General features: G+C 40.9%; 1 protein-coding gene across 4 annotated transcripts in view; it reads left to right on the top strand.

The window, feature by feature from the left end:
* KCNG2 (potassium voltage-gated channel modifier subfamily G member 2) overlaps nucleotides 1-25,925 on the top strand; it is a 117,454-nt gene that overhangs the window by 23,441 nt on the left and 68,088 nt on the right. The window contains exon 1 of one of the 4 annotated variants that reach the window (XM_061594010.1): nucleotides 20,517-20,538. The exons of the other annotated variants lie outside the window; for them this stretch is intronic. The gene's annotated coding sequence lies outside the window, so the exon portion shown is untranslated. Of the gene's footprint in view, nucleotides 1-20,516; nucleotides 20,539-25,925 lie in introns of those variants that run through there. 4 annotated transcript variants of the gene reach the window in all.

Genomic DNA, 25,925 nt, shown 5'->3' with positions numbered 1-25,925 from the left:
CAACAGCATTGTGCTGTTGTAACTATTGCCCATTTGTATGATCAGCCATCAGCCACGAGAACACATATTGTAAGTCAGTCTTGGATCCCAGTATGTCTTCCTTCCTCTGAAGTACTTTTTTGTTTTTGTTTTTTGTATGAGCAGCTTATCCAAAAGTATTGGCTGTCCTCCACACAAACTGGACTTGAGCATGCTCCTTTGGGACCCTGTGAGAGGGACAGATAATGTGTGTTTTCTGAAAGCTGCCATTCCAAATCTATAATTTTTGCCATCTTCTGAGTCATCAAATGTTGGCAAGTCATGTGGATAAGCAAAAGTTCTTTGTGTATTTTTATAAGGTTGCCTATAAAGCTGGTTTTAAAAACTCAGCAATTTCTTAACGGTTTTTCTCTTCTGCATCAAAATTACATGCTCTCTGAAAATTAAAACATTAGTCATCTAAGGGTTGGATATAATGAAGTTAGACTTGGTATGATACAAAAGAATTCAACAAATCTTTTTAGCAATCACTTTTGCAACATTGTCTTTCGGGTTTCACTTTGTGACAAAGGTAGCTAAGCTAATAGTTTGCTAATGGTTTAACCAAGCTGGATTCCAGACACTGATTTTTTTTAATAAAAAGGTAGATCAAATGGAAGCAGAGGAGTCAAAAATAAACTGCATTCAGTATCTGCTAGTAACGACTACGTAATGGGACGTGGGTTTTAATAGAGATAACTTGGTATCAGATTTTAAGTGTCAAAAATTTTACTGTGAAACTTGTTCTGGTTATGCGATGGCCTATGGCTAAGCAATAAAGTCAATACAATACAATACAGTATCTGCTAAGCCTTTGTTTCAATATACCCACTTTTATTGGATCTTTATGTAATGCTACCAGCACTGGAGGTGGTTGCAGGCCAACAAACTACAGTTTGGGGCATTCCTTTGCTAACAGGCTGGTGACAGCAGAGATTGTCTGTTCCCCTTTGTTTATTGTTACCCTGTGTTGCCTTTCAGGTACAGGAATATTCCTCTTTTCCTTTACATTTTTTATTGCCAAATTACTATTGCATTTTTGTCCTGAGCTGTGGCTGGCCTTCCTTGAAAGTAGCCATTATCATGCCCCTCACTGTAGTAATCTATAGTGACAGATTGTTTGTTTGCCCCTTCATCACTTTCACAGAGTTGATGTGCATATTTTTGGCCCCTGTATTATCTATTATCTGTTGATCACAGTGTTCACGGGGAGATGTAGTGGTTTGCTGCGTGGAAAATTCCACACCTGCATTTAGTCCTCTTGGATAGTTAACAAGGAGTTTGCTAAGTTGATTAATCAATCATTATTTCTGTGAAAATTATAGAATTATATCTATGATTCACCAGGCTACATATTGCCAACTAGCCACAGATTGTGGCTTGCCAGGTGCTTCACAGCTCCTCTTTATTACAGTCCCTGGCAGGCAGCAAAAGGAAGAGGTATGACTTCTGGGCTGAATTTCACTTGGTCACAAATTTCAAGGGCCTATGAAAAACCATTGCAGGGCTGAAGCTTAATGACTTGGCTGCATTGCATCGTAATTTGAATAGCCTTTGTATATACCAGGAACAGAGATAAGAAATTTGAGATTATACTTGAGTCCCACACTTCATATGTGCTGGGTGTAGGATTGCATTCTTGGGGTTCTGCAAAATGAGCACAGGAAAGCTATATAATGTCCACTTGGACTTTAAAGAGTCAGTTTTTTCAAATACTCTAAGAGATTCTGAAGTAGAAATATTTGATCTGTTCTGGAGTTGGAACAATACAAATTAGTATTGTTCCATGCTTTCTACTTCTTGAGAAGTGAGAGGTTTCAAGAGAGAAGAGCACTGGAGAGTTATGTTGTCTTTGTAATGTCCTAAAGCAGAGCATAGGAGAGGTATCAGGTGCTGAAAGATAGTGGCTGCAGAATTTGATGCTTCAACTAACTCTAACTCTCTTTCTGTCTCTTAAATGTGAAACTGTTGCTCTGTTACCTCATGGTAGTTGGAGTGAATTACTTCCCTAACTCTGATAGGTGTTGCCTACCGTAAGCTGGAAGAAGATTCCCAGCTTTCAGAAAAGTATATCCTATTAGCTCCTATTGTTGAAATATTGACTTACCGTCCTGAACTATTTCAAGCCATCAGCCTTACAAAGGAAGGTTTCCCAATATCCCTAACAGTATATTATGCAAAAAAAAAAACAAGTTACCTGTGGCACCTTAAAAACTAACAAATTTATTGCATCATAAATGTGAGTGAAAAAGTCTGACATCAGATGCAGTGCTATCCTGAGTTACAGGAACATATACACATTGTTGGGGTCAGAAAGAATAAATGGTGATAATTAAGTTATTAACAGTGACTATTCACTAAAACAAATAGTTGGTAACACAGACATCTTTACACTGGTAAGCAAATTAACTTTGTCCCAATTCCGTCTACAAATGATAGCAAGAATACCCCTGAGGAAAGGGTACAAATTGACAATACTTGTTACTTGAAATGGGACATTTAGTGCAAATGAAAATAAGAAAAAACTCCAAACACAGAATTAAGTCTCTTTCTTAGGAGTGAGGTGGGGGCTTATTTTAATATCAAATGCACAAACCTATGCATATTTACTCAAAAGCCCTCTATATTCAATGGTGCTTAGTAATTGTGATAGAATTGCAGCCTTAATTTTCTGGCCTTGAATTCCGCTGCCTTCTTTCATGTTACACTGAAAACTTGGTGTTTCACCAAGAATGGTTTGTCCCTTTTCACAAAATGTCTTTGATATTGCATTTTTAAAAAAGTTAACTCTTGGGAAATAGAAAGAACATCCTTAGAGGAGTACTTAAAACTCTATTTAGCTTTTAATTTTAACATCTAACATACTTTCTTTAGAGTTGCCAAGGCTTCCAACTTATGCTGTTTTTTCTTGTTTAACAAGAACATTAACAATAATCACTTTATAAGTGAGATGTAGAAAAATTTACATAACTAGTTATGTTTCTGTGTTGCTATTGATATAACATTTACCAACTGCAATGGACAATCCTTCCCTTCAATGACTTTTCTGATGTTGCATTGATGTGAACCTCAAAGTGCTGTACAAAAACTAGGTCTGCTGAAGAGCAGCACATATGCCAGTGCTGCAGAGGCCTCATTTTAAGCATACTGAAAAATTTAAAAGTTGTTCCAATTGGTATAAATGTACATTTTAAAGTTCAGGATGTTCACCTTTATTGCTGCTAATACATGGTGCAGACTTTAATTCTAATAAATATTTGGATCAAGGAACAAGGAATATTGGTTCCAAAGGGAGGGGAAATAACTTCAGAACTGGCATGGTTTCTTTCCTGTGTTGGAATTCCCCAGTCCACCACAGACATGCTTCTGGAACATCCCTATCTGCGGAACATCATCAGTGGGGCAGCCACAGTGGCAGAGCTTTCCATTGCCAGTCAAGTGAAAATATCCATAGCAGAACGTTCTCTCCATCCATGGAAAGGGAGGTCAACAATATTCTATGGCTCCCAGGAACATTAGGATTGCACTCTTAAGTTACATAGAGCTAATCATTCTTTTTGATGAAATATTTAGTGTATCTCTAAAGTTTGTCTGCTCTGGTAACAACATAACGTTTTTCTTGCCCATTTTATTTCTGTTCTCTGCAGTCAGCAGGTCAACAACTTTGTGTACCAAATCATAATAGTTTTGGCTTTTCAACTTCAGTAAGAGTTTTCAGAAAGAATAAAATATTTATCTAGTCTCATAGCTGTAAATTATTCAAACCCCCTAAGCTTTATTATCCCAATAAGAATAATCAATATTTTTAATAAGCATTGTATTTACCTAGTGTTTGATGTAGCATGCTTATTTAAATCCCACAGCATAAATATTTGATACCAGCTATCAATAAAAATATTTTAAAAAATAAACTATATTGTGTTTATATATGTTTCACATTAAATCTTCATTTTAAAACTGTCACGAAGACTATCTCCTGTTATCTTAAAGTAATTTACAGCTTAGATCTAAAACTATTATATATTTTAATGAGACCTGTATGGGGATTTCAAGAGAAATCATTAAACATAATTTCTTAAAGGTACAACAAAAGTGAATGCCATATTCAGCCAGGTAGGTGTTGCTTCATTTTTTCCAGCTGCACAGGAAATGCATTATGTCTTAATCTTTGCTGCTTGGAACATGGTGGAGGAAACTGGGCCTTTCTCAAATACTGTTTATAATAACAGTAAACTCTAACAAAAGATGAAATGTTTTGTGCCTCCACATATAAACTATAACAAAAATGTAAGGAAGTAAAAGAGAAAGGGAGCAAGAACACAAATACTGGTGAGATTGGTTTAGGTTCCCTACGTCAGGGACCTCATGGAAACAAAAGATCTGGGGAGGGGAATATAGAATTGTCATACTGACCTCTTGAAATTGTCAGTTGAGGAAGGGTGGTGGCAGCAGCAGCAATGGACACAATACACAGTACTGCCATTTAATCCTTTCAAAAAGACCTAAAAACAAAGGCTGCAGGGGACCAGTTAACATCCTATATTAAGTGTCTGAACCTTCCTTGGGAGGCACATTTCAGTCTTTGAGAAATGCCATGAGTTGCTTCTCCCTTGATCATGCTGTTAGTGAGAGTCACTGGCTTGGTTGAATGTTTAGTTTTGGTTTTCAATAGAATAGAGTCAGAAGGACTTTCTCAGATACAGTCAAATATTGAAGGTCCTTGTGTCCTACTTTTCTTCTCGCACCCCACATCAATGTATGGCATCTGTGGAGATGCCTGTCTTTTGGTTAATCATACATGATATCCAGGAAAAATAATCATGGATAGTGTTGGAATGATTAATTTCTGTAGTCATCTATACACAGATGGTGCTAACTGGCCTGCAGCCTGATGCAGATCTACAAGAAATTCACATTGTGCAAGTCATTTGCAGGAAAAAATTAGAACAATGCTAAAAGGTGGACAGCTCTGTGGTTTTCAGCTTTTTGATCCTGATTGACTTGAAGGCATACAACAACAACATTAACAGATAAATCAGAAAATATAATTGCTTTCTAAACAAATGCTACTCAAGAGGGAAACTGAAGAGTAGCTGATAAAATCTTGAAATGAAATCACAAAACCTCTGCTAGTGAAATACATTAGTTATTTCTATAGATTATTATTCTTTTCCTTTTCAAGTTCACACATTGTTCTCCTTGGAGAATGCAGAATTGTGATGACCTATAATAGGTTGTTTTCATGTACTAATAGCTTGGGAAGTGTGAACTTAGAATCTGTTTCCAAAACTTTCAGATAGTTTACAGTCTTCTTGTTGGTAGTTCTGAAAACTACTTGCAATGGAACATTAGTCACTATAGTTAACTTCAACACAAAATCTACAATAAACTAATAAGAACCTTCCTATTTGTTCCTTTCTTTTGTCAGTAACCTGATTATTGCTTCTCTGCTTACCTTGGCTGAGAGCCAGTGTGGTGTAGTGGTTAGAGTGTTGGACTATGACCTGGGAGACCAGGGTTCGAATCCCCACACAGCCATGAAGCTCACTGGGTGACCTTGGGCCAGTCACTGCCTCTCAGCTTCAGAGGAAGGCAATGGTAAACTACCTCTGAATACTGCTTACCATGAAAACCCTATTTGTAGGGTCACCATAAATCAGGATCAACTTGAAGGCAGTCCGTTTTACCTTGGCTATGCCACATCAGTCTAAACCAAATCTGCTTGGAGAAGACAGTAGACCCAGACAAAGTTACAAAATGACTTCATGGAAGCAGTATTTACACAGTTTTTTCATTTTGTTGAATGCAGAAAATAAACAACTCCTGTCCTGTACACTACTTACATTATTCAGAAGTTCAGGATGTCATACTGATCCTTGGCAAGAAGTGCCATAGAAAGGATGGTAGAGATTGTGAAGGGTCAGCTGTTTCTCCTCTTCCTCCTTTATTCTATACAAATAAAAGGCTAAAGTCTGTACCACAAGAAAATGCTGGTTCTGTCCTTAGAATAAATTGTGCTCTTAGAATAAATTATGCAGTTGAATACATTGTATATGCAGATATGCTTATTGGTGGAAACCTTTGACTCCCTTGCTCTATCTGTGACTGACTTGTATTTGCTTTCTGTGACTGAACTGTCATAAAACTTACCTCCTCAATTTTTTTCTTAACCAGCAGCCTTATACAACAGCCTTCTTATACAACAAAATCTCCTGGCCATAGGAACAATTCACAAGGTTTTCTTACCATTGATAATTGATTTCAGAAAGTCTCATGTAAATACACAAACCTCCTTTACAGAGTTATGTTCTTACACTATCCTTTATACTGTACTCAGTTTAGAACCTTGCACAGATGCACAGCAAAAACATGTGAATGGAACTCACATTTTACCTACATTCTACAGAACAGAAGTGGGAGAATTGTATCTTTGAAATTTCTGTATATGAAAGATTCCCTGCCTTTGGAAAGCTAGCAGGCTTGGTATGGAGATGGGTTCTGGCCACGTTCTTTCACTGGTGTGCTCATTTTCTCTATGCAGGGAGGTTTTTTATTACAACATGATGATGAGCATTCAAACTTTCATTGTCCTGCTGAAAAGTGAATTTCTTCCCAAGCTTCAGGTTTTAATGGACTGAAGTTCTCTTGCAGTATTTCCCTGTATTTTGCTCCATCCATTCTTCCATTTTAACAAGATGCCCAGTTCCTGCTGATGAGAAGCATCCCCACAGCTTGATGCTGTCACCACCATACTTCACTGTAGGGATGGTGTGTCTTCAGTCATGGGCAGGGTTAGGTTTGTGCCACACATAGTGCTTTGGGTTTGGCCAAAAAGCTCTAGCTTGGTCTCATCTCACCACAAAACCTTTTCCCACATCACAGCTGGGGCACTCTCATGCTTTCTGGCAAACTCCAGAAGTGCTTTCAGATTATACTTTTTGAGTAATGGCTTCTTGCTTGCCACCTTCCCATACAGGCCAATGTTACGCAGAGCTCTTGATATGGTTGACTGCTGCACCATTACTCCACTCCCAGCTACTGAACTCTGTAGCTCCTTCAGAGTGATTGTTGGCCTCTCTGTGGCTTCTCTCAGAATTCTCTGTCTTGTTTGAGTGCTGAGTTTTGAGGGATGGCCTTTTCTTGGCAGTGCCTGGGTGGAGTGATCTAGGTTCCACTTCCTGGTTATTGATCCAGCTGTTCACTGGGATATCCAAACACTTGGATATTAGTTTGTACCCTTTTGCTAATCTATGCATTTGTATTACATTATCTCTCACTTCTGTAGAATGCTCTTTGGTCTTCATTTTCCTTCAGATCCACATCTGGACCAATGATCCTTCAACAGTGGGGATTTTATCCTGACAGTGTGACAGCAACTTTAATGGTTCACAGGTGGAGGCCAATGGTAAGGTAATAGTGTCCTTGATAGGGCAATTTCTTTCATCTGTGTACACTGGGAGCTTCCACAGCACAGGGGTTGAATATTTAAGCAAGCGACATGTTTCAGTTTTTTATGTTTCTTACAAACATTTCCCAACATAAAATCAATGTCACCTTACAATAATTGATTTTGAGTTTCAGTGTTTCAAAATAAAATATCATACAGAACGAAATTACAATGTACCATTTGTAATTCAGTAATATGAGAGCATTGGTCAGGGGTCTGATTACTTTTGCAAGGCACTGTATAATTAATGGCTAGGATAATTCTGAACTGATCACAGGCATGCAAAGCGTAAAATCTGAGCAATGGAACAAAGAAGGGGCACATTCAAGCCAAGTGAGTAGAAATTCAGAAGAGAAGGCTTTGTGAAAGTGTCATCAGCTTCTTTAGTTAACAGTAGCAGCACATATTTCAATTTTCAAACTCTTAAGGTAACTTCATTAATTCTATATATTGCATAAAAGAACATCTTTTCCAATATTTTTTAAAATGAGCAATAAAAGAAAAAGTATAATGTGTTCCCTCCTTTCTTTTTAAAAATAGGCTAGTTGCTTTTAATTGTGTCTGCATTTAGGAAAAAAATTGCATAGATTGCAAACTAAGTTTTCAACAGGGGCGTCACTACCGGGGTGCAGAGGGTGCGGACCACACCCGGGTGACACCCTGAGGGGGGTGACACCCAGAGCCGCCCCGCCCTGTGCTGTTGGCTGGCAAAGGAGCTGAGAAGCGCTCCGGGTCGGCGCAGCCAACTCCTCCTCAGAGGCGGGCGGGCGACACCGACAGCAGGCGCCCACTCGCTGGCGGTGAAGCCAAGATGGGCCTTCCACCACCAGCCTAGAGCATGTGGTGAGTGCGTGTGCACGCATGCGCACACGCAAGCAACAGCAGCCACCCCTGTCCATGCACCTGGGAGGGTGCGCGCCAGAGGTCCGCACCCCCCCCGCACTCCCGCTAGTGACGCCGCTGGTTTTCAAGGTTGCAAAAAGTAATATAAATTTACTTTTATAAAACTCTTCACAACATCTGTGCTTAAGCCGTGGATTCTGTAGGACTATTGATATGCATTAATCTACCATAAATGTTTTATAAGGACTGCTGTATTACAAACAATTCTGTAGTAAATATAATTCCTGTCAGAAACTGAATGGGATTGTTATAATGGGAATGCAGTGAGAGCTTGAGGAAGGGAGATTCATCCAGTAATGGGATGATGTGTGCCTAACCATATGCATTAACCCATTTGGATTCCTATGCAGCAGTCTTATTCTAGATAAACACGAGGCCAACCATGATCACACAGCCTTCTCGTATGCTTGCCATTTCCTGAATCAGGCAGTTGTTTATTACCTTGTATGATTTGATGTGGAGTCATAATCACAATTATAATTAGTTGTTATAAACCACACATTAACTCAACTCCCTGGGTTTTTTACAACATTATTAAAAATAGAAAGTACATGTGCTCTGTATAACATGTATACTTCCTATGCATGAGGGTCCCATTTATTTCAGTGAAGGAAATAGATCCCTGGGTGTACAGTGATATCAGCATCTGTGTTAGAATTGCTTAATATGTTTTTTTAATAATGTTCTTAACCCTTTTTTAAAGTTGTTTTTAAAATAATGTTTTTAACGCTGTTTTGTTTTAGTGTATTGTAAGATCTGTTTTTATGATATTTTAAAGTGTTTTTAGCGCTTTGCCGCCCTGGGCTCCTGCTGGGAGGAAGGGCGGGATACAAATTAAATAATAAATAAATAATAAATAAATATGGCTCCTTCCAGCATAATGAAAAGGGAAGCAGTTCCAGATAGGGGAATTCTAGGGCACCAACTCTAACATGAAACAGGTAACATATTCAGATCAAAGCACAAATACAATTAATTTTAATGTGGTAATGGCCTAGAAATGTCTCAGTGATACCATGATATAGTGTGGATAGAACTAGCAGTAGCTGAACACATGGCAAAAAAATTGTAGGCAATTTGTGAAGTAATAATAGACCGAAGAAATACAAGATTGGACCAGTATAGAGGCTCTTAAACAGCAACTACCAAATATGAAGAGCTGCTGTTCAGTAAGGTGACTTTTGTGTTTACAGAATTATTCTATGACAGATTTCTTGCAATTTGCTGAAGTTTATGTTTATATTATATTCTCTTCATAAGATTGTGTTCTGTTAACATAATCATGAACAGTTAGTAGGCTACCATTGTCAGACTGGCAAAATTATGTTTCCAGAGATTTCCCCAGTGAACAAGAATATGCTGGGCCGCTGTGAGTCTGTGTGGAAAGCTCCCCCCAACCCAGGGCCACATTTATCATTAGGCTAATAAAGCTTATAGCCTTAGACCCCCAGGTTCCTAGCTCAGTCAGGAAGCTCACTGGGTGCCAGCCATGCTCTCTTAGCCTTATCTTTCTCATAGGGTCAGGATGATGGAGCCAGGGATGGGGTGGGAGGAAGAAGAAAAATACTTCTGTGTATGACATCCTGAGCCCCTAGGAGTGATGACTAAACAAAACCATTTGTACAAAATGAGAGATAGGCTCAATAAGGCATTTTAAACTACATTTTAAAATGCCTTATTGAGTCTATCTTCCCTTTAGTAGTATGACTTTCATGGCTTACTGTACATAGCAGGATAAGTGTCATATGGTGTGGAGGGCACACACTCAAGGATGGCTCCCAGAAATGATATTTAGGCTAGGTCTTACTAACAGATCAATCCAAATCCCCCTTATGCTGGGCTGGGGGGAGGGGTTGGATTAGGCAGAAATATACCTCCACCCAGCTGTCCCGGCATATCTAGCCTCCTGCCACCCACAGATTACAGATTGATGCAAGCATTACTCAGTCGATTCAGCACTTCCCCTTCTGCCTGCAGAATGTGCAGGTGGGAATGACTGCTTGCGGTAGCCAGCAGAATGCTCTGGTATGAGGCATTCTGGAGTTAGGGAGAGGCTGACCTAGCCTGGATCAGTGGGATCTTGAGCTGGCTCACTGCCATTGTGTGATGGGATTGGGTCCAGTTCAGGCCTGATTGATGAGCCAGCCTGGATCTGATGCAGCTAGGGTTGCCAGCTTCTTGGCCTGAGACTGATCCTGTATCTTTGGGAGAAGAGAAAGTCAGCCAAGTGCAGGTATTCTTGCAACACTGTAATGAGAAAAACCACAAGGTGGAATTCTCCCTTCCTCCTGCACAACTTTGAAAGATACAGAAGACCTGTTGGTTGCCAGGCCAGGCCTCCAAGAGGTCTTCTGTATCTTTAAAAGTTGTGCAGGGGGAAGGGAGAATTCCACCTTGCGGTTTTCTCATTACAGAGTTGCAAGAACACCTGCACTTGGATGACTTTCTCTTCTCCTAAAGATACAGGATCAGTCTCAGGCCATGAACCTGGCAACCCTAGATGCAGCGATCGAGCCAGAGCAGGCCCAATCATCCTACCCCTCCATTGTCTGCTGCCTTGAGCAGCAGGACTGCAAATGCAGTGGTGGCCCTGCTGCTAGGCAAGCCCCCACCAGCAGAGAGAGAGAGGTTAGGATTGTGCCCTTATTTATTTAGGACTCAAAACAAAAGGACTGCTGCTTCTTTGTGTTCCCTCTAAGGAAAGAACTCCTACCATGCATGTTGGCTCTACCATGAATGTTGGTTGGTATGACTGATCTTATCACAATGCTTCTAAGTACACTTCTCAGTCCTCAGTTTTATTTGTGATATATAATTTTATTTTGTGCATATGTAGGCTGTCAGGGCAGGCCTGAGAGATAGGGGAGCTGACCAGGTTGCTCAGGGCGCCGAACCGAGGGGAGCACCAAACTGAGCTGAAGGAGACAACAAGATGAGCTCAGTGGATGTATTTTTTTAATGTACTGTTTGCAGTGAGCATTGTCTTTAATACCTTTTCTATAGAGAAAAATGTGAACTGGGGGAGAAATAGACTGATTTTTGTTAATAAAGCTGAGAAAGGGGAACCAAACTGTGTCAAAGTGGTCTTTCTTAGAGGTGCCTCTGACCATTAGTGTGTGTTGGGTAAGATGCTCAGACAGCGCAATTGACCAGATTCTTGTCAGTCATCCTGAAAGGGAAAGGCCTTCAGTATCTTTCCAGTGTAACACCACTTCTGTATGAGCTGCTGCAAATAACAGCACCACCAGCTCTCTGAAGTGTATTTCTGTATTAAGGTCACTCTCCAGTGATAAAAGAGCAAGGCTTGGATCAGGAGTGAGGGATTGGCCAGTGATCTCAGAGAGCATGGAGAAAATCCACAAAAGTTCTTCACTTAAGTACATTCCCACTAGAGGTGTATAAAAGATTCTCTTTCCCACACTTCCTCCAGCACAATGGGTTGATGGCAGGGTTAATTATATGAAGTCTGCATTGGAATCCAGTGCCACCCGAGGACTACTTTCAACCAGGGCTGTGGAGTCAATATGTCAAACCTTCGACTCCGACTCCTCTATTTTTCTACTGTCTGACTCCAACTCCTCTATTTTTCAACTGTCCAATTGCGACTCCTTCACAAATGGCAAATGTATATTAATTTTTCTACTGTCTGACTCTGACTCTGTCTCCTTCATAAATTGCAAATGTATATCAATGTATTAATATTAATAAATTAATATAAATATCAAAATATTAATTTTATTTTGAAGTCGGACTCAGTACATTTCTACCAACTCCAACTCCATCCAAAATTGCTTCGACTCCACCCAAAATTGCTTCCGACTCCATGACTCCGACTCCACAGCCCTGCTTTCAACATAGCCTTTTGGATTTTTGCTGAGATCAGTTTTAAGGGAAGACAAGCCCAGATGCGATCCCAAGTCTCTTCTGCAATAGTTTTTCCCAGGTCATCCTCCCAAGCGTTCTTTAAGGTAGCAGTATTGCCCATGGTTTCACCAATTAATTTGTAAATCATAGAGTCGTTCATTCGGCCAGATAGGCGGCCTAAAAATAAATTTTTATTATTATTATTATTTTATTATTATTATTATTGAAATCTAAGTCTGACTGAGTGAATCTCCCCTTGCCTATATAGTTTATTAATAAAGTCAAAGACTTGAGTCTTTTGAAGCCAGTGGTGCTTCAGGATAGCTATCTTAGTGAATAAAACTTCTGGTGAACTGGGGCGACCTCATGGTAACAGATAATGCACCCTGTAGAACAGCATTTTCCCAACCCTTAAAGTGACTATATTTATGGATGTTCCTGAATGCGGGATGGTAAAGAAAAAGGACTGCCCACCTCTTCCACACTGACATTGTATAGCAGAGAAAGGGATTGTCTATCTTCCTAAGAGTCTGCCACGACAAAGAGGAAGGGAAAGTTCCAGACAGAGGGAGATAGGGGGGAGGTGTCGGGATGCAGGATTGGGGCCCTGTTGTTTCAGAGGAGGAGGAGGAGGATGAGATCAGTTGGCCCGAGCTGTGGGAAGAAGAGCCAGAGGAAGGGGGGGGAATCTCAGAGATACAGCTGTCTCACAGTGAAGACCTTGAAGCTTTCACAGACACAGAAGCTGGGCTTCCCACGCCTCCTCCCCTTTCTCAACTAGAGCAGCTGGAAAGGGAGGGAGGTGAAGGGGGAATTCAACTCCCTCCTGATCCAGGGAAAAGTCAGTCTGACAGTTTAAGCACATCACACACACTCCCGCTTTCGCCCATACCAGAGGCAGAATGCTCAGAAGGGGAGGGGACCGTACTTCCCCCCTCACCACGCACACGAAGACAGCAAAAGAGAGAAAGGGGAAGAGAGATAAGGGGTGTGGATGAGAGTGCATTGAGGCGGAGTGAGAGAATTCGCGCCAGAAAGGCCCCTTCTTAAGAGAGGGGGGGAAAAGGGATTCCTTGTTCTGTTAACTCTCTCCTATGTCGCAGGATATGTGTTACAGTGTTGCTTCATGAGAAGGCGCAGTTTTTGTCTGGATATTACTTTAATAAAAATTGAATTGCTTGCACCAACTGGTCTGGTTCCTGAGTCCAGTCTGGACACGACACGAGGGTTCAGTGTGAACCCAGGAAACATCAGACTAACCTTGAATTATGCGTAGCAGTTCCTTCAGTCGGAAAGTGTCAAAATAGCACTGTAAGTGTGGAAAACCAAGGTGCCTCTTATTCTAGGTCTGTATAGGTCATGTTTATTAACCCTTTTGCATTTCCCCCCTTTGACAAATTGTTCTAAGATATTTTGCCACTTGTTAAACCAACTGGCTGGCAGTAGGACTAGCAGCACTTGGAACAAGAAAAGAAACTTGGGAATCAGACATTTTTACAGCCACAGTGCCTCCCAGCAATGAGAGGGGCAAATGGCCCTGTTCTTTAAGATTTTTTAAGATTTGCATTGTGAAACTCTTTTAATTCCATTTGCTTAACTTTCAGATCTTTAGGGAGGGTACTCCTAAGTATTGGAAGCCACTATAACAAGGACTAAATCTGAAAGCAAAGTGAAGAATTTTTTGCTCCACCTGGGTTATTAAAAGCCAAAATCATATTTGGTGCAATTAATTTCAAGTCCAGCAACTAGATGAAATTGAGACACTATAGCTTGTACTGAACAGATACTATGAAGCAAAGAGCTCAGCATTAGGAGGATATTGTCAGAAAATACCCCTCATATGCGAACACCTTTAATGATAGGTGAAGATCTAATTTTCTTTGTTAAAGCCTCAACTAGTAATATGAAGAGCAGGGGACACGGGGTAGCCCTGTTTAGTCATCCTCTTTAGCGAGGAGCAGAGTCTATTGGTACACACTACTGCCATCAATTCAGAGTAAAGTTGTTCAATGAGATGTAAAAAGCCAGCACCAAAATTCATCTTTCTGAGAAGGGCTTTGAGAAACCCCCATTCCACATGGTCAAATACTTTAAAGGCATCGAGTGATAGGAGCACAGCCAGGATCTATGTAGCAGAGACCTTGAATTATATCGAGAGCTCTCCTTATGGAGTCCATGATGTTTCTACTAGGGATAAAGCCTGTTTGATCTGGGCTCATATATTGGCCTATAAAGTTCTCATTTTCTGCTTTGATGTCATTTGAACTAGGTAAAAAATCTGTAGAATGCAGCTTTACTTTGAGGCAACATTACTAAGCATGTAGCATTTCAAATACTCTAAACACTATAAGCATTATATAAATAATAGTGAAATAAAACTGGCTGTAAGAGGTCAGCTAAGCTGGTATAGCACAGTGGGGAGGAGAGCCTGGTTGGGAGTCCAGAGTATATGAGTTCAAATCCCCGCTTGTATCTCCTGGGTATAAAGGGCCAGCTAAAGATCACTCCCAGAGTGGGTGGCTAAGGGATTATGTGCCCTGCCACCTGTGCAGCCGTGGGCAAGCTGCATAGTCCCAAGGAGCCCAGTTGCCCCCCAGCTGGCAGTTGCAGAAAAGGAAGGGGCTGGCTGTGGCAAGCTGAGCAGGTCCTAGCTAGCTGGGGAGGACTCACCTCAGAGGGAGGCAATGGTAAACCCCCTCTGAATACTGCTTACCATGAAAACCCTATTCACAGGGTAGCCATAAGTCGGGTTCGACTTGAAGGCAGTCCATTTCAATTTCAAGAGGTCAGCTGGATATCTTCTTTATTTACTACTTTTATTTATTATTTTTAAAGATAAAAATAATGGTTATTCTAAAATACAGAATGCTTTCCAAAAAAGGTCTGCAGTTTGGGGGTACTCCTGTATACAGCATTATCCCTGGAGGCTCAGATGGCCTCAGTGGCTAGGAGTGCCTTTTTCCAGTCCCAGCTGACTTGCCAGTTTTGGCCCCTTTTCAACAGAGATGACTGTACTCCATGCTCTGGTAACTTCCAGATAGGATTATTGCAATGTGCTGTATGTGGGACTGCCCCTGAAGACAACTCAGAAACTTCAAATGGTCCAGAAAGCAGCAGCCAGACTACTGGTTGGGATTCCCTTTAGAACTCATCTAGTCCCTGCTTTGAAACAGCTGCATTGGTTGCTGGTTTCTGAGCCCCATTTAAGGTGCTCACTTTAGTGTTTAAAGCCCTAAAGTGTCTTAGGTCCCAAATATTTGAAAGACTGCCTCCTTTCTATAGATCCTCTTGGGTGTTGAGATCAGCAGAGGGGACCCTTTTCGGTAGTTCTGCCACACTCAAAATCTTGGGGTGGTGGTGGCCTGGGAGAGGGCATTCTCTGTGGCAGCCCCAACGTTGTAGAACGTTGTAGAACTGCAATCTCACGGTGCAGTTTTCGGCAAATGTTAAGGGCTCACCTCTTTATCCTGGCCTTTGACAACTGAGATGTATATATTTAGGAACCGGCCTATTTTTTAAGATGTGGTTTTTGCAGAGCTTGGAAAAGTTACTTTTCTGAACTACAACTCCCATCAGCCCAATCCAGTGGCCATGCTGGCTGGGGCTGATGGGAGTTGTAGTTCAAAAAAGTAACTTTTCCAAGCTCTGGTTTTAGGTTGTTCTTAACTGTTTTTAATTATGTATTTTAAAACTATTGTGACCTGCCCTGGGACCTTTGGGTGAAGGGCAGGCAATAAATGTAAAAGATAATAACAGACCTGGAGTAGGAGTACAGGAAAGCAGAACAGCAAATAAGAGTTAGCTAATCCCACATACCAGGAGTTTGTTGTTGTTATGTCCCTTCAAGTCAACTATGACTTATGGCGACCCTATGAATCAGCGACCTCCAATAGCATCTGTCGTGAACCACCCTGTTCAGATCTTGTAAGTTCAGGTCTGTGGCTTCCTTTATGGAATCAATCCATCTCTTGTTTGGCCTTCCTCTTTTTATACTCCCTTCTTTTCCCCCCAGCATTATTGTCTTTTCTAATGAATCATGTCTTCTCATTATGTGTCCAAACTATGATAACCTCAGTTTCATCATTTTAGCTTCTAGTGATAGTTCTGGTTTAATTTGTTCTAACACCCAATTATTTGTCTTTTTCGCAGTCCATGGTATCTGCAAAAGTCTCCTCCAACACCACATTTCAAATGAGTTGATTTTTCTCTTATCCACTTTTTTCACTGTCCAACTTTCACGTCCATGCACAGAGATCGGGAATACCATGGTCTGAATGATCCTGACTTTAGTGTTCAGTGATACATCTTTGCATTTGAGGACCTTTTCTAGTTCTCTCACAGCTGCCCTCCCCAGTCCTAGCCTTCTTCTGATTTCTTGACTATTACCACCATTTTGGTTAATGACCGTGCCAAGGTATTGATAATCCTTAACAAGTTCAATGTCCTCATTGTCAACTTTAAAGTTATATAAATCTTCTGTTGTCATCACTTTACTCTTTTTGACCTTCAGCTGTAGTCCTGCTTTTGTGCTTTCCTCTTTAACTTTCATCAACGTTTGTTTCAAATCATGACTGGTTTCTGCTAGTAGTATGGTATCGTCTGCATATCTTAAATTATTAATATTTCTCCCTCCAGTTTTCACACTTCCTTCATCTTGGTCCAATCCCGCTTTCCGTATGATATGTTCTGTGTATTGATTAAATAAATAGGGTGATAAAATACACCCCTGTCTCACTCCCTTTCTGACTGGGAACCAATCATTTTCTCCATATTCTGTCTTTACGGTAGCCTCATTAAACCCCATTAAATTTAATAGGACTTAATTTTGAGTAGACATGGTTAGGATTGTGCTGTAAATCAATGGGGCTTTTGAGTGAACATGGCAAAGGATTGTGTTTGTGCTGTTCTGTCCCTTTCAATCCTATTTTTAAAGCAATTAGGCAGGGCTTACTTAGGTGTCACTGCTTTTATTTTGTAGAAAACTAATATTGATTTCATTTTTAAAAAATGTTATGTAAAACCAACTGGTTTTGACAATAAACTATTATATGGGGTGTATGTATTTTTACATCTTCAGCATGTGTGTATATGGAGTCTTTCCAACAACTCTGTGAGGTAGGGTTAGAAACCAAGGCAGCTGACAACAAGAAATGAATCCATTTAGAATCCAATGACCATAAAACAAGTATAAGCTGTTTTGCAACGGTTTTAAAGTTGCATGGTTCTGAATTTTGAGTTGGATGAGTGAAGTCCCTTATCACTTGAGGTTTCAGTCCTGTGCATGCTTTCGTGCTTGAGTAAGCACCATTGAATACATTGGGACTTGCTTCTGAGTAAACATGCATAGGATTGTGCTATAAATATCTTTACAGGTTGTGTTAATAATAAATATCTTTTGACAGCCATGCTTATATAAATATTTCTTTATACTATGTCCTGGTAAGTGTGTGATTTCACATTATGGTTGTACATTATTATTTCCTCTACATTTTCAGTGTGCCCTTCTTCCTTGGGGTGGTTTTCACCCTGGGGGTAGATTAGGTTGAGAGATGGCCCACGTTCACCCTGTAAACTTTGTAGCTGATTTCCATTTTAAAAAATTAATTAAAACAATTTACATGCAGGCAAAGTTTATGAAGTACACAATACAATTAAAGCACAACCAACTTGCATTTAGAACACATGCCTTCTCCCAAAGAATCCTGGGAAGTGTAGTTTCCCCCTCACAGTCATAGTTCCCACTACCATTAACAAACTACAGTTCCCATGATTCTGTGGTGTGATTCATGTGCTTCAAATGTATGTTGGATGTGCTTTAAATGAATGGTGTGGATCTGCCCTAGGTATGATGTGCATTCATTAGTGAATTGAAAAGAGCAATTTTAAAATATACTTTTTTAAACGGGAAGGGCTGTAGCTCAGTGGTAGGGCATATGCAGTGCATGCAAAGGTCCAGGACTCAATCTCTGGAAAAGAGTACTGCCTAGAATCCTTGAGAGCCAATTCTAGTCCATGTCATCAGTACTGGACTAGATGATAACAAATGGTCTGAGTCAGTATAAGGTAGATTCCTTTGTTCCTAAAAGAGGAAAGAAACCCAAGGGCCACAGTGACTTCAAAAATTATTTATGTATTTTATTTATAACATTTATATACTGCTTTATTGTAAAAAATCTTAAAGCAGTTTACAGAAAGGATTAAAACAACACACTGGGAAGTATGTCTGCAACTGGGAAGTGTGGCTATTGTCTACTAGCTACTGCCTGTGAAGGTAGACCAAACCATGTATGTTTTCTCTCTGTCAATTATTACTCACTGAAATTGGGTTGGCTGTCAAAGTAAGTTTATAGCAACCCACAGGGTAGGCAGAAAAGGGTATAGAGTCTTCTTACTCTTACTCATTTCTCAAACCTCTTTCTGAAGTGAGGGATCAAGTCTGTAAAGAAGTTTGGAGCAGCCATGTTAAAAAGTAGGGGCAGGGCATTCCAGGCAGGGGGTTGCCAACCCTGCTTAGATATGGATACCTTTGCAGAAGATCCATAGTCAAGCCTTACCAACAGCACAATCCTAACCATATCTACTCAGAAGTAGGTGCTATTGAGTTCTATGAGGCTTAGTCCCTTAGTAAGTGTGTTTAGAATAGCAGCCTTCAGGGGAATCCATCTTTACTCCTGAGTGCTCCTATCTGACATCTCCACAACACTAGACTCCCTTCTTCCTACAATGGCCTGGTGTCCGGCCTGGCCTGAGGGCACTTAAATCCTCCTTGCCAGAAGCAGGTAGGCTAGATTAAATGTTCCTTACCCAGGTCCCTAAGCAGGTGAGAAGGAATGATTCCATCACTTCACCTTGACCTGGGAACACAGTCTTTTAGCTAAGATTGCTATATTTCCAATCAGAGAATTGTTTTTATTTAAATGGTATGTTCCAAGCAACTGTGGTTGATGCTTAATGTATCATGTTTAATGACATCACTAGGACCTGCATTGTGACATCACTAGGGCCCACCCCCGTGACATCACTAGGGCCCACCCCCGTGACATCACTAGGGCTTACCCCTGAAATCTCAGGGTTTGGGATGCTTCTGATCTGGCAACCCTAGGTCCACTAGAGAAAGAGTTCAGGGAATGAGTGAGTGTCACTTAAGATTTCCAGGCAAGATGCCACTGGAGGGTAACCACAGGGAAAGGCGTAGGAGTGGTGTGGGACCAGGCTTTAAGGGAGGAATATTTCCTGAGTGAGTAGCGAAGTCCAGTAGCAGGCCACAACCAGAAGACCTGTGAGACTGAGCCCCAGGAAGCAGGGTTTGGAATTTGGAGGAGGTACTCAGGAAAATCACAAACTGATCCCAGGCTGTGCATGCAATCATTCTCACATGTGACCTCGAGCTTTGTACACATATTTGTGGGTCCTTGTAGGGGGCAACAGGGCCTCCAACATCATACCTACACCAGCCCCCATAAACCCTCTGGGTGGCCCTGCAAAGCTGATATAGGGAGCGGGGTGTGCTGAAGGCACTTCTCCAGGGTGCTGTTTATCCTAGGGCCAGCCCTATAGTTTGTATCTAGTTTTTAGGAAATTTTTACTGAATGTCATTTTTATTGTTATTGTGTAAACTGCTTAGATTTTTTTTAAAAAAAATTGGATTAAGTGGTATTAAAGTTTTGTAAATGAATAAATAAAAAAATACTGCAATGAGGTTGCAAGGGATGTTACTGAGGACTGTTACACTCCAGAGAGCAGGAGAGTTTTTATTTCTGAGTGTTCTCTTACGTTTGTTTTAATTGCCTACAACTATAAAACATCAGGAAAAGGAAAGACAAACCTTTCTCCTTGTATGTTAATTTTTGTACATAATTCATAGAGGGATTGGCTTTATTTTTTTGTTCTTAACATGGGGAAGCATTTAAAAATGCTCAACCCCCTGCAGTTCACTCCAACATCAGACCATTGCTAGATTGTTCTGCTGATTGTACGCTTATTTACTAGATTGTTCTGCTGATTGTATGCTTTATAAGTCCTTAGAGATCTTGTTTTACTGAATCGTTTATGTCTGAACTTTTAAAAACATGTTGAATGCATTTGTTAATTTTAGACTTGTTAATTTGTTTGATGACTTTTTGACCCTCCTGCAAATAAGTACCACAAACCTAAGCCCTTCCCTCGTATAACCTTAGGCCCCTTGTGTCTTTAATCCAGGCCTGCTTTCCACCCCCATCCCTGGGCCTGCATTTATGTGAAGAAGGTCTATAGTCTTTCATGTCATGATGCAGCAAGAGGTCACCAGAAGCCTTTGCTTCAGTGAGGTAAAGGAGAGTTCATTCCAGTTTGTTGTACTCACAGGGGAGATACAAACATTGGGTGAACTCTATCTAAAGGGGTTTTGCAAACAAACGGATGATTGTTTGCAGTAGTGCAGTGGCAAATTCAGAAGTGCAGGGTCTATTCAGCAATTTCAGAATTATACAACCAGAATAAAACTCTAGTGTGCATAGGCTCTCCTCCCCCTCCTACTCAGTCTCTCTGTATGGTAACTAAACTTCTTTGCCAGAAATGTTTTGATTTTAAGAATTCTGAAATGAAGCCAGGTTTGTAACTAGGATTTGGGAGACAAAGGTACTTTGGCATGAAGCTCACTTCTCACCCTAGGAGTCCATCAGCATGAAAGGGGAGATATGTGTTAGCCAAGTGAGAAGACTCTTCTCAGTTACTAACACACTCCACTTTCATGCTGACTGGCTTATACATTGGGACCCTGTTGGGACCCCGCTATGACCCCTAGGGACCCCAGACAACTACACCCCTGATTGTTTGACAGGCCTTTTAGGATACAGGGTACCTGGAACAACCTAGAACATAACCAAAATGCCTGGGAACCCATAATAAGTTATAGATTGTTGCATCAATTCTGTATTTTCTTTGTTTTGTTATAGCAATTGTAGTTTGATCTCAATTTCTTATTAATTGTCCCTTCCTGCTGGCTTGATTTTATTGTTAAAATTTATTTGATTCAATATGTCTGATGGACTAGAGGCTTCCTTTGAGAGTGTTCCAAATCAAGTCAAGTTGCTGTATATAGGATTTTTTAAACAAAAGTTTAAACTTAGAAAGCCAAAACCATTGAGTGGTGAGATGCTGTTTGGCTTGTATATTACGGAAAAGCCAGCTGTGTAGTTCAATTTTGTGAAACTATGCCCCTAGGTATATCTCTGCAATCCCACTGAAAAAGATTGTACAGGTCTAATGAAGGATGTACATAGAAAACAGTGGGGTAGCTTTGGACCTGCAGAATTGTTATTGCTGATGGTGATTCCAATTTGATCTTAAGGTCCTTCAGAGAGTTTGCAGAGATTAAACCTTGAGAGAAAAACAAGCCTGTCTTCTTTGCAAAATGATTGCATTTAAGCTACAGATCTCTGAGATATACAAACTGGAACATGGTATTTCTGTGAAGCCAGTTTCCAAAATGTAATGGTGGTCTCTCAAACAAAGCTGTGTGCATTCTACTTTCTAGAAAGAAACCATTCTGTACTCTAGGGATGGAGGAGAATATCCACTAAATTGGACCTAGTACTGGCTTCCGACTAAATTCGACAGTCTATTTTTTCAGACTGGTACTGATTTCTTTTGGTGGGCTGCAGCTGTAATGGGCACAGTTTTTTTTGCGGTGGGCCATGGCTGTAATTGGCGTGGATTTTTTTAAAATCCCCCCCCGATTTTATGCAATTATCTTCATAATTTCCTCTAAATTGATGAGTTTTTTTAATCCACGCACTGTTACACTAACACTATTTTCAAGAGCTTTAGAGAAAAAAATTGGCAGGGGGACACAGGCAGCATGGAACCCTTGGTCCACTTTTAACTGTTTTTTAAATGTGTATTTCTGGGTGGATATTTAAGGACTTTCCATTAAAAATATTCTGGAAATGGGATAGGACAGACTTAGTCCCTTCCCCTCTGAGAACTGGGATGGACTGGACTTTAATGGGTCCATACATTCCTAAGTAGAAGGCTGGATGCACTACTGATTTTTCCCTTCCTCTTCTCCCCCTCGAAGCCCCCTGTACCTGCTCCTTTGAGAAGCCTCTTTGGAGGTCTGTGGACCTACCAAACATTGTGGGCTGTGTTTTTCGGGCTATAGTGGGACTGGAAAAATCACCTGAAATTGGGAATCTTACATTAGGAATGCAATATTCTTCCTGATTTGGGGCAATTTCCCTTCCCACTGTAGCCCTGAAAAACATAGCCCACAATGTTTGGTAGGTCCCTCTGACTGTCTGGACTGGAGAGACTTCTTATGGAGGATGCAGGGCGAAGAGGAAAAGGAAGATTGGCTGTACAAGCTACCTTCTATATGTTGGATAAAACCCAATGTATATTGCTTCACTTACTTCAAAATGTGACAAGCCAGCCCTGCTCAGTTTGGGAGCTTTCTGCTTATTAATTAGGGCAGGGACTTTGACTTCTTCCACAAAGTTCTGTCCTAAGAGCACCACTGCTTGCATTGATCTTTATAACTCTAAATGTTCTAGGTCCAGGATACCGATATGCCTTCTGTCTTGCCTCAAACGTGCTTCAAACTTGGGGCTTTACTTTGAAGCAGCCCAGCTTGCTTGCTTGCTTGCATCTATGGCTGTTCCCAGGGGAAAATAAGGTATTGTTATGAGTTTGGGGGGGTTGGAATGGATGATCCCTGTGGGTCCCCTTCCAGCCTCTGATTTGGAGACTTGCGCATGGGGGGAAATAAACTTGCTCTGCTGGTCAGATGAGTCTCTCCTTTGTTAAACAAATAGAGTGGCCAGGTAGGATAATGGGATTATTGGTTGCCCAGCAACTGGTGAATGGTCCAGGGAGACCCTTTGAAACTCTTCTGAAGAGCATCCCCCCCACTTCCTGGAGCCCAGAAGAGGCTTGTAGTTTTAGATGTGTCTCTTTTTTAGAGAAAGGCTGGTAACTGGAGGAGGCAGAGAGGCTGGCTCTCTGCACCATGGCATTTGGGGTGCCTCCTGCAATCCAGATAGAAAAGCTGGCTATAGGACTGCTGATGCCTTGAACCCCCTCCGTCTTAAGCTCAGGTTGGAATGTGTGTAAATAAACAAACAAACCATATTTCATAAAGACATCTCACTTCTCTCTACTCTCTAGTAGGGAATAGGGAGAGGTAACACAATTCAGCAAACTTTTGTTCCACAACAATTACTGAAGATATGGGATAAATATACACATATTCTAAGCCCGGGAGTCTCATAATGGATGTCAGTTGTTTAGACACTAAAGGAGTAGGCAAGTAATTTCTGTAAAAACATGAGGATGAAATCTGGTTCCAGTATTTTCAAATAAGGATTTTTAAAAAAACTAATTTACTGGACTCAGGGTTGATTCTCAGGGATCCTACTAAGTGGGAAAAGGCACTGGAAGGAGGGAAAATACTGCTATCAATAAATTATAAAATACTGTTGGACCTGAAAATTAAAGAACCTATATCCAGGAAAAGATGAGAAAGAAAGAGATAGGAAGCTTCATCTTGGATGAGATTTGGTTAAAAATCTGGGATTCACTTGAGAGGAGTTTGTTTTCTTTATCAGTTAGAGAGTATCAGTATAAGTTAACGCTTAGAGCAGCCTTTCCCAACCAGTGTGCCTCCAGATGTTGTTGGACCACAACTCCCATCAGCCTCAGCCAGCATTGCCAATGGCTGAGGCTGATGGGAGTTGTGGTCCAACTACATCTGGAGGCACACCGGTTGGGAAAGGCTGGCTTAGAAGGTATCTGACACCAGAACATTTAAACAAAATGCAGTCAGCTACTCATTTTAGGTGTTGGAACTTCCATGTAGTTAATGCCAGTCTTATACATATGTGGTGGGACTATCCTGTTGTCTCTACATACTGGTCTCAAATGGTTTGTACCATATCAGATACAATAGGTTACCCTCTGTCCGGGCTTCCCCTGGTTCCTCAGCCTCACTTCACAGAAAAACAGGCATCTTTCACTCTTTGCTGCTACCAATTCACATAGAATACCTCCTTAAACCCTCCTAGTAGCCTGGAAGGCTTTAGGCATGGGATGACACACCACTAAGAGACAGTATCAATGTTAAACTATGTTTGTAGGTTTATTAAAGGGAAATTATTTACAAACGAGAATAGGGTTACTTATTTTGGGACCCTACAGGTGCTTGCCGACAGGTTCTAAAGACTCCAGAGACACCGTTGCTGTCACCAGCCTTTAAGTCTTTCTCTTCAAGCCAATTTCCTTAAACTTCCACCCCACCCCAGCCAGTTACCTCCACAACCCACTCCAGCTACTGGGGCCAATCTGTCTCTGTGCCCCAAAGCTATTCTGGTTGCACTCCTGGCTATTGGACAGTTCAGTGAGTGTTATACCACCACTTGTGTAACTTCCCTTTGGCAAGACCTTTCTTCAGGGCAGCCCCTCAGACTAACTCAAGTCACTGGCCTTTTTCTGATCTTCACCAGACACTATTAATGATACTCTGATTAATAATATATATTCACAAATAGGCAAAAAAAAAAACCCTTGCAGTTTAAGAACATACGTATAGCCCACAGATATTTCTATCCAACTTTAAAAAGCAGGGAAATTGGGCAGCTATAGTGAATGCACCAGGGGTGCCGGAGACCTGACCACTTCTCTGAGATATTGTACTGTCCTACAAATTCTCCTCGCCCCTCCATGGTCAGTTTTACCTATCCTAAGCATGATTGAATGGGAATAAATCCCACTGAACTCAATAAACATGCAAATGATCAAACCTGCCCCGCTCCCCCTCCTGCCCATTCCCATCCCCTTCTTCCCCTCTGCCCTTCCTCTTCTCCTCCCCATCCCCTGTGGTCAGTTTCAGCTATCCTACACATGATTGCAGAGGAGTAAATCCCATTGAACTGAATAAGCATGCAAATGATCAATCCATTTTCAGCAAACTTGCGCAAGATCTCATTTCTTACTTCCCAGATTAAAAAGCAGAGAAATTCACTAATAAGCAAAAAACCTTGTGGTTTAAGAACATACCTATAGCCAACAGATATTTCTATCAAACGTTAAAAAGCAGGGAAATTGGGCAGCTATAGGGAAGGCACCAGGGGAGCAGGAGACCTGACCTCCTCTCTGCGATATTGTACTGTCCTACAAATTTGTCAAAATGCAAACACAATTTGGGTTGGTCTTTCACAGTCCAATCCACTTCCTGTATAGCTTGGAAGAATTTGGTAACATGTGCCTCTGAGCATATGGTGAGTGGTGGCAACACCTGCAATCAGCCCAAATAACAGAAAGAAGACATGTGCTGTGCTGATCTTGTTTTAGCAGGGAGGAAGCAACAATATTAAGACTGTTGATATAGTTCAGCTAATCACTTTATATTTGATTTAGTTTGCTATTTTAGTGAAGCATTTTTTTTTGCTTCTGTTTCTGTGAATATGTGAAGTACATCAATACTTTGCATAATTTACACTAAAAACATCAAAAACAATTGTGGAATAATGGCACTGATTATTCTGCAGAATAGTCTCCAATGGACATGAGGATTGTCTCAGTTTGTACAAGATAAAACAGTGGGAGGTCAAATCTATTCTAGCAAAATTCTAGATGTGCTCTATGTTTTTAATTGGCCATGCCCACCTTTCCTTAAGTGGAGTAGTTTAAGCATAGCAGGCTGAAAACATGCATCTTG

The sequence above is a fragment of the Rhineura floridana genome, chromosome 1 (genome assembly GCF_030035675.1).
Source record: "Rhineura floridana isolate rRhiFlo1 chromosome 1, rRhiFlo1.hap2, whole genome shotgun sequence".
NCBI classification, from domain to species: Eukaryota; Metazoa; Chordata; class Lepidosauria; order Squamata; family Rhineuridae; genus Rhineura; species Rhineura floridana.
The sequence above is the reverse complement of the archived record's forward strand: the minus strand, read 5'-3'. Positions and strand labels throughout refer to the sequence as shown.